This window comes from Lissotriton vulgaris, chromosome 6 (assembly GCF_964263255.1).
Source record: "Lissotriton vulgaris chromosome 6, aLisVul1.2, whole genome shotgun sequence".
In the NCBI taxonomy this organism is placed as follows: Eukaryota; Metazoa; Chordata; class Amphibia; order Caudata; family Salamandridae; genus Lissotriton; species Lissotriton vulgaris.
The window spans coordinates 36,994,058-36,998,651 of record NC_141694.1 but is presented as its reverse complement, the minus strand read 5'-3'; the positions used below and the strand labels follow the sequence as shown (position 1 = coordinate 36,998,651).

At 53.5% G+C, this 4,594-nt stretch overlaps 1 pseudogene; it reads left to right on the top strand.

Moving 5' to 3' along the window:
* The first annotated feature begins 3,995 nt into the window (after nt 1-3,995).
* LOC147706757 (5S ribosomal RNA) lies at nt 3,996-4,114 on the top strand (annotated as a pseudogene).
* The last annotated feature ends 480 nt before the right edge of the window (nt 4,115-4,594 follow it).

Genomic DNA, 4,594 nt, shown 5'->3' with positions numbered 1-4,594 from the left:
GCGCGGAGTTAACAGTATGGTTTGCATCTTGAGGAGAAAAGGAAAGAAAATAGCAGAGGTGTTAGGGTTGATTTTCTCTACACACCTAATAGAAAGCCATCAGGGTTGCCACGTGTCCAACCTGACTTGAAGTTCTATCAAGATCAGGTTTGGGCTTATCAGTTTGGGACAGAGAGAATACCTGCCCTGTTAGCAGATACTATGCCAGGGCAGTACTGTAAATGACAGACTGTGGGCACCGTTAGCCCCACACACAGGAAGGCCATGTGCATTGGCACTCACATCCTTAGGTATGAAAGGTCTGTAAGAAGCTCAAGCATGGTCCCCAGCCCCAGGCCTTCCTGCAGGCAGATAAGGTACAGAGGGAGACAAAGTGCATGGCAGACCTGGACCCATGAGAACGGGAAGACCCCGACTCAGGCGACCCTGGTCATAACCAGCCCTGCACAGTGGACCCTGCAGAGTGAGCCCTGCACATGGACCCAGGGTTTCAGTCTGCAGGGATTTTAATAGTGGGATGATTTTGCAGAAGGCCACTTGCTTGCAAGCAAGTGGCCTTCTGCAAAATCATCCCACTATTAAAATCCCTGCAGACAGAAACCCTGGGTGCATTGTGCACATCTGGCAGGCCTACACTCTAAAGTATTTACAACTTTGAATAGCAGCTCACACAAGAGTTGCTAGGGAAAGAGGAGGCGGAGGACGACGAGTCTCTGTACTGCAAGTTCACCAGGTGTTGGGAGCGATGGAGGAAGGGACTACTTACCTCATGCCGTGAAGGAGCCCTAAACCAGCAGGGGACCAGTCCTGAAGAGCTGGAGGAGTCAGCCCCACAGGCAGTCACCTGATCAAGGTAATGGGCGATCTGACTCTGGAGGCAGACTGTCCATTAGGGGTCTGATGCAAGCGTGGCTTCTGAGCATGGGTCAGAAGGATACTGAGGCCACCACCACCTTTGAATAGAAATACAGCTGGACTCGGAGGTCCCACAGGCCTCTGATGGAGAGGTGATACAAGCACAGAACATTGTTAACAAAGCCCACATTAAGGGGCAGATTTACAAGCCCCTTTTGTGATGCATCGGTGGCATAAACAATGCACCAGGTTGAAGTCAATTTACAACATGGCGCATCTAGGGAGATGCGTCACCTTGTAAAGCCCTGCGTCAGGTATAATGTAAGCAGGGTGGACTTTCCCACATGGAAAAGCCTTATTGAAGTAATGCAGTGAAATCTTGTAGATTTCACTGCGCCATTTCTAGGACACCACTGTGTCAAAACCTTACGCCTGAGCAGGCATAAGTGACACAGTGTATTAGGTATTGGCCTCCCCCAAGCAGTGCTGGAGTTGCGTCATGCTTGCGACATGACTCCAGCAATGCATGACTTGATGCATCTGTCAATCCTTCCGCTATAGTGCGCAGTATTGTAAATATGATACATCCATGGTGGCTCGCGAGTTTCTTTGCCCGGCGCAAGGAAACTGACGCATCTGTGCTCTAACTCAGAGATGCGTCCGTTTCTTTTAAATAAACCCCTCCGAGGGGCTAATTTAAAAGAAACGGACGCATCTCTTTGTTAGCGCCCAGACGCAACATCGGTGCAAAAGTGTCGCAAGGGGCTTGTAAATCTGCCCCAATGTTGTTTAGTAAGGTTTCTGTTAGTGCCATCCTGTCGGGCACCTACATTCATCATTATGCTTAGCACCTGTCTCTCTCTTGCAGGCACTTTCTATAACTCATGCAGCCTTCAGGATTACTGCCAAAGAGGTCACTCAGATTTCAACGAGCTAACAGGCGTCCATAATCAGTGTCCAAATGTTGTGGTCAAGCCAGAGTGAGGTGCACTTATGCTCTTTCCAGAGGGCATTTTTATGTTTAACTCTGCACCCACTTACAAGCACAGCACCCTTGTATGTGTTGTACAGTTGGAGATATTAAAATCTTTCTGTTTATTAATAATGTTTTTTTTCCATTAAAAAAAAAGTGAATGTGTCTGCTAAGAGGTAGACATTGCATGCCCTTATTAAACACTGATGCTTAGCCTGGGAGGTAATGCACAGTCAGAATTGAAAAGGCACCGTGTCCCAAACGTATCACCGCCCTGGCGTTTCAGAGAGCGACCCCAGCTCAAGGGCCCCACTCATCCCGAGCGGGGGTTGTCCGGTTTCATTACCTCCTCGTTAGTCTTCCTTGCCACATGACTTCCATAGTGAGCTTCAGCTCCACACCAGAACCCTCCAAAGCAAAAAGTTAGCCTCCCATGCCTCCCATCCCTTCCCAAGATGGCCGACCCATTACCACCTGACCTCTATAAGAGGCGGGCCGGCCCAACCCATCAGCCTGTTTTTTTAGTTCTGTGCACGTCTCTCCAGATGCGTCAGGTAAGTGGTGCCTGCTGTAGCAGGTACATGGGTCTCTGGTTGGAGGTCCTGCTCTAGCGGTCCCTAGGATCTTGGACTCCCTTTCCCCTCTTTTTCCCCCGGTGTGTTCTGTGTGATGCGGGCTAGGCTTTGCTCTAGCGGGCCGTGGGTTTCCATGGGGGTGTTGCCGGGGTGCTGTTTGGAATGGAGGCCGGCGCCCTGCCGTACCTCCACTGTGTTTCCCTTTCCTCTGTGCCCGGTTTTGTGGCCGCCCGCCTGCCTTTCATTGCGCTGTGGTGGGCTGCGGCTGTGTGTGTGTCATTCCCGGCACTTTGCCTTGCTACCCGCCTGCCCCTCGTGGCGCTGTGGCAGGCGGCGGCCCGGCTTTATTTTTGCTGGCTGTGGGTCCTTTCGCCGCACAGTAAGTTTCGGGTTCCGCTCGATGCGTGTTCGCACCAGCGCATTGCCCACCTTCCCTTTGTAGCGGTCCCGCTAGCGTCGCCAGCCCTTACTGCGTTGTGGCGGGCGGCGGCTGTGTTGTGCCTCTCTGGGGTGTCTTTACGGGTCTCTGTCTCGCTCTGGGAAGGTTTTGATTGTTTCTCGGCAGTGCTGCTCTCGCCTCCCGCCTGCCCTTTGGGGCGCTGCGGCGGGCGGCGGCGGTGCTGCTTGACTCTTGCTGTCTTCGCTGAGTGGGGCTCTCTCTACTACGATGTGGGGGGCTCCTGTGGGCTGTGACTTCTGTTTCCCCGGGGCCCCTCGGGCTTACCTGCTTTTTGCTGCCTTCCTCCCAGCACCTCTCCTGTTTGTCTTCCTTGGGGGCGGGGTGCCCCTTTCGGCAGCGTTGTGTCCCGTCTTCTGAGGGCGGGTCTGGCCTCGTCCAGTTTCCCGCGCTGCTCTTTTCTCTGGAGGCTGGTTGGTTTCTCTGTTCCGGGGCTGGTTTCCGGTATGGTCGCACTGTCGGCTCTGTTCCTTGATCGGATGGCTGGTCTGCTTGGTTGTCGGGCAGGGGCGCTTAGCACTGGTTGTTCCGGAGGGTATGTCCCGCATCTCAATCTGGAGTTTCTGGATTTTTCTCTCGGGTTCTAGTACGCCCTGGGGCTACTCCCGTACTGGCTGTGCTTGTTTCTGTTTAAGGCTTTCTGCTTTCCTCCTGCCACTGCCGATGCCGCCCACCGGTCCATTCGGCCGGGGCCTCTCGCTTCTGCCGTTTCCTTGGTCGGGCTCGCTCCTTTTTCTCGCCAGCATGCGACTTGTGGCCTGCCGTGTGTCCTTGCTTTGTGTTTGGTGTTACGGTCGCCTTCATTCCATTGTTTTCCTTTGCGTATGCCTTTGGTGTGGTGTCTTTCTTGCGCGCATTTGTGCTTCTCTGTTCTCGGGGTAGGCCTTCCATCTTGCGCGACCGGCCTCGGTGCTGTGGTTCCTGGTTTGTGTCTCGGCTAGGGCATTCAGCTTCCTGTACATCTGGGCTGCTCCCTTGTACTCCGTGACTGTCACCTTGTTGTATTTGTCCGTAGCCTGTTGGGAGTTCTCGCTTCGGCTTGGCTCTTCTGCTCCTGTCCCGTTTTGGCCACTGTCAGGTGTGATTCTGGGGGTACCGTACACGTTTGGTTGTTAGTTTCCTCCTTATTTTCTGGGCCTCTGGCCATGCCACCCTGAATGCACCTGATCTCTTCTGGTCTCAGAAGTTCAGCAGGGTCGGGCCTGGTTGGTACCTGGATGGGAGTCCGCCTGGGAATACCAGGTGCTGTAGGCTATGGTATCGGGCCTGCTTCATGGCGCGGGGCGTATGCTCGATTTCCGGATTTGGCGATTCGTCCTCCACATACTGCCTTGGTTGCATTTCTCTTATTCCCTGCTGGTCATGTCTATCCGTTTTTTTGTTGCAGTTTCTGTTTCTTGGATCCTGCGTTGTGGAGTCATTCGTCCGTCCTTCCATGCCCTGCATGGCCCTGCATTAGGGCTTTCCCTGTGCTTCCTCGCTCTGGTTTCTTCTATGGCCTCAGCGTCTCCCATTGGGTTGCTCTCTCTGCTATTTTCGCAGGGTTCCTTGATTTGGCTTGGGTCCATGGGGCTATAGCTCGAAGGTAAGTCTTGTACCTTTGGTGGTGCCCGCCAATATCAGGCCGGGGTTCGATTCCTGCCGTTGTTGTATTAGTATCCATTGGTGGTGCATTTTTGGATTACTTGTTATTCGGCGCCTGTGGCGTTGGGTTGTGGGGCCTCTGCTTCGTGA